This window comes from Helianthus annuus, chromosome 10, assembly GCF_002127325.2.
Source record: "Helianthus annuus cultivar XRQ/B chromosome 10, HanXRQr2.0-SUNRISE, whole genome shotgun sequence".
Classification (NCBI taxonomy): domain Eukaryota; kingdom Viridiplantae; phylum Streptophyta; class Magnoliopsida; order Asterales; family Asteraceae; genus Helianthus; species Helianthus annuus.
Window position 1 is genome coordinate 35,252,175 of NC_035442.2, and position 10,494 is coordinate 35,262,668.

The 10,494-nt window shown below is 32.9% G+C and overlaps 1 long non-coding RNA gene across 5 annotated transcripts; it reads left to right on the forward strand.

Moving 5' to 3' along the window:
• Window positions 1–3,401: 3,401 nt before the first annotated feature.
• LOC110884509 lies at window positions 3,402–8,541 on the forward strand. 5 transcript variants are annotated; one of them, XR_002561225.2, is made up of 10 exons: window positions 3,402–3,653; window positions 3,756–5,198; window positions 5,293–5,475; window positions 5,599–5,819; window positions 5,918–6,000; window positions 6,087–6,306; window positions 6,742–6,864; window positions 6,941–7,090; window positions 7,176–7,262; window positions 7,464–7,728. It is a non-coding gene; the product is annotated as an uncharacterized LOC110884509 (long non-coding RNA). The 5 variants fall into 5 exon arrangements; XR_002561226.2 differs by having other exon boundaries at window positions 6,087–6,260; XR_004868876.1 differs by lacking the exon at window positions 7,464–7,728 and adding an exon at window positions 7,754–8,541 and having other exon boundaries at window positions 6,087–6,864.
• Window positions 8,542–10,494: the final 1,953 nt, after the last annotated feature.

A 10,494-nucleotide genomic window follows, 5' to 3' on the forward strand; every position in this document is an offset into this window, starting at 1 on the left:
AATAATAAAGGGCAGGCTTAATTATCAGAAGAAGTAGAATCAAGAAGCTTGTTAACTCAATCCTGCATGCTTATAGAGTGAGTCATTCTCTTTTTTTATCAATTGTTTTACAATACTCCAAAACTATTTTCCAAAGTTACAATTACAGTGATTAAGTTTATGTAATCACCAAATTACAGCTGGTATGTGGGGTATTGTGCACATTACTATTGTTTTATCACTTTAGGTGGGCGAACCTAATTAGTGATACCCGTCACCATTGGGGCAGCCAATGGGGGATATGACCACAGTCACCGAAGCGAGTCGAGTGACAAATACTGTGGGTAGTTGGTTTGATATCAGAAACATTGTAATCTCTTTTAATACTGTGAATTATAACAAATGAGTCGTTTTAGTAAAAATGAATGATTCACTCGGTATTTCCCCGCTGACAAAACCTTTTTAAAACGCGTTTCAGGTAATTACAATAGATTGGAGTAAGGATTGGATCCGGCACTAAAGGACTTCAAGAAGTGGCTTATGATATTAATTAAATCAACTTAAGAAATATTGTTTTTGGGTTTATCCCTTATTAAAAGCTACCTTTGTAAAACATGAATTATTTTATCTATTTAATAAATAAAATCCGGTTTTTTCTAAACTCTGATATTTTTCCTAACTCAAGGTCCTGATGAAATTTCCGCTGCAATGTTTTTCAAAACTAATCACCGGTACCACAGGACTGCCCACGGTACCCGATTCCGTCCAGGATGGGTCGGGGTCGTGACAGTAAATGTGGTATCAGAGCCACTGCTTTAAGCCTATAAGTGTTGTGATAATAATACTTAAGCTTAAATAAAAGAGTTAGGAGATTGCTATTAACTGGTAGCACATCTGATAGCATTTAGACTTGAACATAAGAAAAGATGCCTTTGTATAAGCTAAGCCACTTGTTTAAACAATTAGATGTTGTAATAATACCTAAGTTTAAACGGAGAATTAGGAACTTAATATTATTTGATAGCACTCCGGATAATATTTAGACTTGAACTTAAGAATTTTGCCTTAACATAAGCTTCAAGATAAAATTACTTATATAAAATGGTATGCCATAAAAATGACGATTAGCAGACAATAGCACTTAATTGCTATTTATTCTTGTTTATAGATATTACCTGGTTTAGAATAAAATATGTTATGGAAATACAAATTTCCTTGATTCTGGATAAAAGCCCTAATAAAAGAGGCACTTTTAAAATCTTGAAAAGATACTATTTATGGGAAATAGAAAATTTTCTCCAGCAAGACTGGGTATGGTGTAGCAGACTCTCCAGCTTGTCCGGATATACTGAGATTACCTCTCCAGAGCGAACCGGATAAGACGGGGTAAATAATATGTCAAACCAGTGACAAGATTTCCCTAAATAATATCATGATCAGATGTCTGACTGGTTCTTGGCAATATGAATCTGTTAAATACATTGACCTTATAAAAGATATGTATATTACAGCATATGAAATATATGATTATATAGATATATATATATCTATAAGGAATTCCAGAAGCCAAATAGGAATAAAGCACAAGCATATGTGTCTAGATTTCTTTATCAGGAATCTCTTTTCCAATATCAAACATTATTTCGTTTGATCATTTGTCTCGTAACTCGTGAGACAAAATAATACTGGAAACCCATTAAGTTAGGACACCATCAAAAGTATAAGAATTTCCAATGCGTTACTATAAACTATTAACGCAAGTAAGAAGCATATAAAGTTGTGTTAATGCACAAGAAAACACATGAAACTTAAAATTGTACGTCCACAAGACGTCGAAGTTTATCACACACGACTTCCAAGGCAAGACCTTTGGAAAATATAAATTGGGCACGATGACACCAATGCTAATTCCGTTAGTAGAAGAACTACTGATCAAAAAGCGGCACTTTGCCACATGATCCTACAAAATGAATATCGCTGAGGTACGTTGTAACAAGATTTCACAACCATCGGTGCACAGTCTAATCAGAGTCATAATTATTATCACTGCAAAAAGAGTCACATACCTTTGCAAATTCCCTATTTCATTTCATTTCATTCGACATTCCTTGGTAATGTCACTTAACAGAGGTTATCACATGAAATTCCAGATAAAGTTCTTATATTTCTTTGGTTGCAATTCTGACTTCTGCCTATAAATAAGTTGACTTTCGTGTTTCTACTTCTTTTAATGGTCATCATACCATAAAGATTTCTTTAATAGTAGCAAATATTGATCTATTTCATTTCTTGGTAAATCCACACGCTACACATGCACTGTTTGTTGCGCATGTGGTTCATTTGAATTATGAAGACTATAGGAGGGCATCATTCCAATTTGTTATTTTATCAAAAGTTCAAATATCATTTCGCTATACTTGATCTTTTCATTGTAAACCGCGTTTTTACAAAGCGATGACTCCTTAATATCGAATCAATGAATTTCTTGAAAAAAACTCGATTTTCTTTTGAAGGGTATACATGGTTTCTGTTGTGATCATGTCCGAACTTCCTTATTGACACTTGTTTTATTCGAACCTAGTTAACTTGCTCGCAATACATATTTAATTCAAAGTCCCATATGATATTTTCAGGCCGTCATATTTGAAATAATCCCAACAAGCACTTTGATTCTCTTGAACTATAACATGCTTGTTCGGTATTCGACTTCATTAAATCGTTTCTTTGGTCACGATCACCTTGTGGTGACGTTTTCACAAATTTGAAGATTGCGCTAATCTCATTTAAATTTATGTTTAGTTATTTATTATTTATTTTTGATAATTAATATTAGTTTTATTATTAGTAATAATATATTAATAGTAATAGTGTTAGTATTATTTTAAAATACTAGGGTTATTGTCAAGGGCAGATATTGAATAGCCTAGCCTTAGTTAGGCATGGACTGATCACCTATGCTTAAACAAGGCAGCACTAACCAATATCCAACCATGATAATAAGTATTTAATGTATATAAATTAAGTCATCATACTTATTTAGTAAATTTCAATTATATATAAAAATATTTTTATATTATATATAGAAATATATATACTTTGTACTGTAAAGAGAAGACATATTTTCATAAAACAATTAAAGGGACGAATAAAATTATCTAAATAATTGTCTAAGTATTCATGAACAAGACATATTATAGATAAATGTTCATCTTAATTAATATTTCACAACTATTAAATACTTATAGAAATATTTTTTTATAATCTATATCTATACTACTTTAATAAGCATATAGGAAGGATAGAAATGGTCATTTGCCATTGTACAAGCATTTCAAGCACATTGTACAATCATTTTAAGCACAAATGTGTTGAAAGTTTATTTAACACCTTTTAAACACAAGCAGCAGGCGGGATAAACAAAACCCTAATTCACCTTTCAAATTTCAAACCCATTTCTCCCTCTCTCTCAAATTCCAAAAACCTAGATCTAGATTTTCTCTCTGCCTTTCTCTTTCTGTATTCAGAAATCAATGAAGAAGAACATCGTTCCTGCTGATCTAGGGTTCAACCCCCATCTTCAACCCTCATATTCCTTCGTTCTCCTTCTCACTCTCTCTCGCAAACAGGGAAGAGGACTCAAACCGTACACACAAATCTCAGAACGAGTTAACCAGGTACTTCTCCTTTGTTGGTTATTTTCTTCCCTGTTTCTGTTCCAGTTCTTGCTTTCGTCAGCTTAGGTCATTTTTTTGACATTTTCGGTTGGTTTGGTGTAGATGAAGATGAAGTGAGGAAGATGAAGATGACAATACTTTGCAGATCTGAGTTTTCTAGCTACATTCAGTAGTTTTACATTCAGACCTGAGTCTTTTACATTCAAATCTGATAGGTTTGCGTTCAGATATGACTGCTTCTACAGTTTCACGTTTCATCTGACTACTTCTACAGTCTGCTTTGTGGTAGAAGGTTTATCTGGATCTGGATCTGAATCGATTTAATTTTTCTTTTTATTTGTAGAAGTTGTTGTTACTGTTTTGTTGTGGTTCGATGATGTTAGAAGGAGGTTTTCAGGTCTGTTTTTGCTTTGTAGAGGTAGGTTTATCCGGATAGATCTTAGGGTGTGTTGAAATTATTTTGATTTGTATATATCTGTCGTTTGTTGTTTGATTTGAGTTAATATGTGTGAAAATTGAGTAACGACGTCACACGATTGCTAATTTTTTGTCTTTATTCATATTGTGTTTATGAAAATGGTGAATCTGCTGGTTGTCTTCATGGCCCTCCCCTTGCAGGTTTCATGGTTAAGGCTATGGTTGAGGCATAAAAATTTAGATCTTTAAATATAATCTCAGGTTTGTTTCTTTAGGTTTATGTGTCCTGGACTGGCTTTTGTGAGAGTTGCACCCCCTAATCAATTGATCTTTTTTTGTTCTTATGGTTGTTGGTTTTTGCATCTTGTTTCTAGAAATAATTTCACAAGTTTGTGTCACTGTTGCTTTGGTGAGGAGAAAAATATGAATGTGGCTGCATTTGATTGGAGACTCTCATTTCAAAACACAGAGGTAGATTGCTTTGGGTTTAACCTTCTCTTTAGAGGTGCAATGTGTCAAATGGGTCAAGGTATAAGCTTTTTGACTAAACTGGAATATGGTCAAATGGGTCAAAAAATTGTTGGCCCAGCTTCTTCATTATTTGATCGCAGAACACAAATTAATAAAGCGAACAGGAAATGTACGTTTAACTACTCTTGATCACGTTGTTTTAACTGGTAACAAATCACATTTATAACAATACTCTTCATTCTTTGAAACCCTTAGTAAGAGCAGAGGAGATGGATACATTATTTTTTAGTTTAGAAAACACATTTTATGGGCTTTTATTTCGTGATATGCTGAGTGGGCGAGTCCTTGCCCTTCGGCTGGTGCAATCACACTTGCAAATCCACTAGAGGAAAGAAAATGACGTGAAAGTTGTTCAAACCGTTTTGGAAAGAATCATGGCAACCGAGCAGTATCTAATCTTGCCAAAGCCAAAAACGCCTGTAGACATTTGTATACTAGAAGTGCAAATGCCTCTGTGTTGGCAAATAGTAACAGTTTCGATGAGGGTACCGCCAGCAGGGCAGTTGAAGATATCGATTGGGATTCTCTTATTGATAAAGGAACGTGCCAAGAAATTGAGAAGCGTTATGCCTCACTTCTGCACCAGATCCTACTACTGTAAGCCTTTTGCCTACCAGGAAGAGAGAGTTTTTTTTTTTGGGGGGGGGGGGTTTAACATGCAACTGAGATTAATACATTACTTCTTTTGCAGGTAAGACCGGAGGAAGTATTGATAAAAGCTTTGCTTTTTGTTCAAGATTCTCAGAAAAAACTATCTTTTTAAATATGATCAATTAAAATCTATCAGACAAGATCTTATGGTACAACGGATACGCAATGAGTTGACGGTAAGGGTATGAAGCTTCGAAGCCCTACAGTCAGAATTAGCAACAAGGTAACTTCCCTATTTTTGAATTAACGACACAATGGACTATGTAAAACTTGTGTTTTTTTTGAAAATCTATAACAATGCTTGTTCCAATATTCTGTCCTAATACAAGTATGTTTCGTCTGACAGGATTCTTCCTGCAGATTTTGTAAGATTGGATCAAGATATATTACCACCGTTTGCAGGAAAGAAGCAGTTGTACACATATGAAACTATGGATTTTTGGGAACAAATAAAAACACCTGGGAGGGGTGATGACCAAATTGATCCCAAGAAACACTGTCATCCCAACCAAGAAATCTCAAGTTTTTACTACCTACCAAGATCAGCAGACTGTTGTCTCAATCAAGGTAACTCATTTTTTTCTTTTCATTACGATAATGGAATTGAGCTTTTTAACTGATCAAAACTTTATTTAAACTTCTATTGTCTTGCTGTTTGTTTACAGGTTTATGAAGGTTAAAGAAGTCTTACAAAGGACTGTAGGCTTCTAGGAACTTTTGACCTCACTAGAATTCCTCCAGCTCCAAGGTTAATTTCGTGTGAATATTAATTTAAACTATATTCGTGCTTAGCTTCTTGCATTGGCTAATTCTGTTATCCTTTTGTTAATCCAGGGGAACCCCACAAATTGAAGTCACATTTGAAGTAGATGCTAACGGTATCTTAAACGTCAAGGCTGAAGACAATCAGAAAAGATCACTATCACAAATGAAAAGGGTCGATTGAGCCAAGAAGAGATCGAGTGTATGGTTAGGGAAGCCGAAGAATTCGCTGAAGAAGACAAAAAGGTGAAAGAAAAGATCGAATTGGTATTAGCAGTGAAAAAGGAATTTGGTATGCTAAATGTAAAATTTTAAATTTCATCATGTTATTTAATAGAACAATTGTGAAATTGCCAATGTGAGATGTTCTGGATTTTTGATATAACTCTCACATGGGTGTTTTTAACTAATATGGATTGTGTATACTTACGCTAAAATAAAAATGTTTAATTTGAGAGAATATATATTTTTTTGTTTGATTTTTTGGGTTTTATGGAATAGAGCATCAGGTGTTCGATGAAATGCTTCAAAGGAAATGTTCACTTTTTTTCTTGGTCAGTTAACAATACTTGTTTTTGGGTTTTATGGAGTAGAGCATCAGGTGTTCGGTGAAATGCTTCAAAAAATGTTAACTTTTTTTCTTGGTCCATTAACATTAGTGATTATTGGGTACTTAGATTGGTTAACTTATTCAATGATAACTTAGTTATTATGTTTAACTGTGTAGAGCTTTCTACTGTATATGAAGGGCGATTTGCAGATAAAGTTTAACCAGGAAATGGATTGGCTTAGCATAATTTTTGAAGGGGCGAACCGTGAAGGCCGATACAAATTAAACTTTGATGAGGAGGTTATCTTTTTCCATTTTTATGATTATATTATTATTATTATATCAGTACTAAATATAATTTTGCCTGTTGGTATAGGATATAAAATTGAGTAAGAGAACGACGGATACGCAAGCATACATATTCTAACAATGGGATCAAGTTTCTTGCAAATGCTGCTGGTGAGAGTTCACTATGAACAACAGAACATTAATCATTTGGAGCACTAATGCTCCATCTGCAAACAAGGTGCCTGTTCTATTAAAAAGTTTGGACCTTATTTATTAAAAATCATAATTTGATATTTACAAGCGCTTCATGTTTGATGGATCAGACTCGGATGTCTAGCTCCTTGGCTATTTTTAGTACTAACTCAGCTGACTGTAATGTGGAGAATAACTCATGGTCTTCAAACCTTCTTGTGAGTCCGCTATACCTTGTTCTAAAAAATATAAAAATCAAATCCAATAACTTTGGAGACCTGAGCATAATATTTTTTGTCTAAATGTTGATTATTTGGCATCTTCATTTTAAAGCCATTGCTCAAAATCTTTATTTTGTTAATAATTTAGCTATAATGTTTTTGTCGTATGTTTTGTTGTATGTTTTTCTCTGTCCTTAGCTTCTTGCGGGGATTAAATTTGGTGGTCATTAAAAAGAAGTCGAGTCATGGAACTGAGCAGGGAAGGGAAAGCTGGATTAATTTTGTGGATTTGGCTTTTGGTTAAGGGTTATTCGTTTTTTGTTTTTTCTGTTTCCCTGAATTTTTTTGCTCTTCTATTTTTTGCTCTGCTTAGCATGCTGGAATAACTCTTTTTCTTTTAAGATAACTATTTTTTTTACATTTAGTTTGGTTTGGGTATTGTTAACATTGGTATTGACCTGATGTAAATATCTTCAACTGTATTGTAGGGTTCCCATTTTAAGTTTTCCTATCCACGAATCTTGGTTTTAAAAAAACATGAGGCGGACTGAGTGTTCTGAGTCGAGGCGCAAAACGCAAAAGAGAACCGACTGTAGCGTGTGTGTGTCTTTCAGTTTTTTAGCTTCATGGATAGTTTATGTTTTTTTAATTATATAAAAATATGTTTGCAATATTTAGGCATATGATTCAGATCATAAAAGTTCATTAACGAATGATTCGGATTATAAAGGTTCATTGAGAAATGATATATTTGTATTATGGCTTGTATGTTTAATTTTTATTTTCAGTCACTTACGTATTTCATGGAATGAGGTCAGTACATTTAATGATAAGGTGCTATAAAGAACCAACAGGTTGCCAGGAGATGCTTCATTAGAGAAGTCAATGCACTAGCTGGATTGGGGAGAAGTTTTAATTCCTGCAGACTGTGTTAACCCAAGATTTGTCGAAGTCACTAGCAAAAAGGTTGAGTTGATGTTTCGCTTTCATCCTACATTTGTCAAGTTTTTAGCAATTTGGTTGGGTGCATAAATCTGTTATTGGAATAGATTCACGGGGGCATTTGGGTCACTGGCAACGAGTTGAAAAGGTGGAGTTTCTGTTCCGGATCATTTAGAGGGGTTCTTGGGGCTGTATTTTGTATCTAAAGTCGCTTTATTTATTTTGTTTTTAGTGTTTTTCCGGGTTATGTTCTCTTTTGGTTTTATCGAAACCAATGGTCAAACACTTGGAGACTTTTTGGACCGTATATGAAGTTTAGACCACTTTGAATATTTAGTACCTCATTATGGATCATTTGTCATGATTGTTAACCGGTGAGTGAATTATTAGCGTTGCCTTTTGTGGTAATTTCTTATTAGAGTTATCATGGCAATCTAATTAATGTAAGATGTTTTAACGTTTCTTTCTTTTAGGAAACAATAGCTTTTTTAACGTCACTTAAAACAAATAACTTGATTTTAAAGTTCAATAACTTTTTACCATAGACACAAACCTAACAACATATTATCTGGTGAGTTTTACTTGAATAGTTATTAACTTGCCCCAACAGCACTGATTCTAAAAATAAGTCACAGAGATACGAAGCTTCTATATTGAGATTGTTTTCTTCTATGCTGCTTCTAATCAAATTCAACACTTGCATAAACTTTAGTAAAGAAAAAGTAAGTTAACTTTAATAGATATGGATTTATAAGATATCAAACAAGTCTTATAAATACATCAACTGTTTATGTTGCATCACGAATTTGGTTTTGTTTATGGCTCAAAACCGAACCGCCCTGTACATAGTCCTAAAATCACCAACCTAAGTGATATGTTTACCGCCGCATCGCGCGGGTAAACGACTAGTATATATATATATATATATATATATATATATTAAAATATCAAATGTTATTTACGCAAGCCAATATTTAAGTATGCTTGATATTAAAATAAACATTTATTATTTTACTTTTATGATTTAAAATACCCATTATAAAATCTTATAGTTAAACATACTTGATTTTAAAAATGATAATCGTGAGTTCTAGGATATTGGGTAAACCTATTTATAAAACATATATCATTATTTTGTCAAAATTACCACGGGTTTTGATATTTTAAACCTATCTATATTTATTTATTATTCTACTTTATGATAACATAAAAGGAAAAGGTATTTAATAAATCAAAATATCACCTATCTTTAATCAAACATTTTGATTAAAATCATCTGAATACAATTATGTATTAAGACAAAAATACACTAACTTTATTGTCTTTTCGTGTATTCTTACAATTCACCCATCTCAACACATTAATTTTCTCATATCATAATTCAATATTTGACAAATCATTTTCATGTTTTCATTTCATTTTGAACATGTCAATCTTAAGTCTTCCTTAGGTACCAATCAAGGTAAGTTTTCTTCTGACAAAGAATTTTATTAATTCTAAAAAGTTCTTCACATTCATTTTAAATATCTATTGATCATATATCTTTTGGCTTGAACATAATCACCTTGGAAACTATATCATTTCATCGGAATGTCTCATCTTTTGAAATATCTAGATTCGCTTCCTTGAAACTCTCAGTTAATTTCAAAAACGGTAAATTTATTATTAAGTTCTTTCAATCATAACAATACCTTGCAGTATCCATATACATTTGTAGCCTGTGCTAATAATAAACCCTATTCATACGTCATTCGTTTGATTTGTCATATTCTTGGTACAATTATGTACTCAGATTACGATACACTAAATTCTACTGTCCAGTACCATTTAAGTAAACGATATTGATTTTCGGATAATCATTAACAAATCATTTTCCATACTTCCATTCACAAAAAGATATTTATCAATTCGGAATCTCCCTCAATTGATCAAAGTAAGTTCATTTCGGATATTGAACCAAATTGTTTCTATAAATCATTTTTATTTTCAAAATTCATACCCCTCAAATATCTTTTGATTCCATCCCACGATACATTGTTTCTATAATTAAAAGAAGTAACATAACCCCAAGAAAATATCATAGTCCAAATCTCGAGGACGAGATTTTATTAAGGTGGGGAGGATGTAACGACTCTCACTAAAATTAATACTTATTATGTTAATTGTATAAAAAGGAAACCCTAATTGAGACACCCAAGTAATTCTGCATAAACCCTAAAATTTTCAGAACATTCAAAATCAGGATCAGGGCCCCTAAAACTCAAAGGGGGTTAAACCCTAATTGATA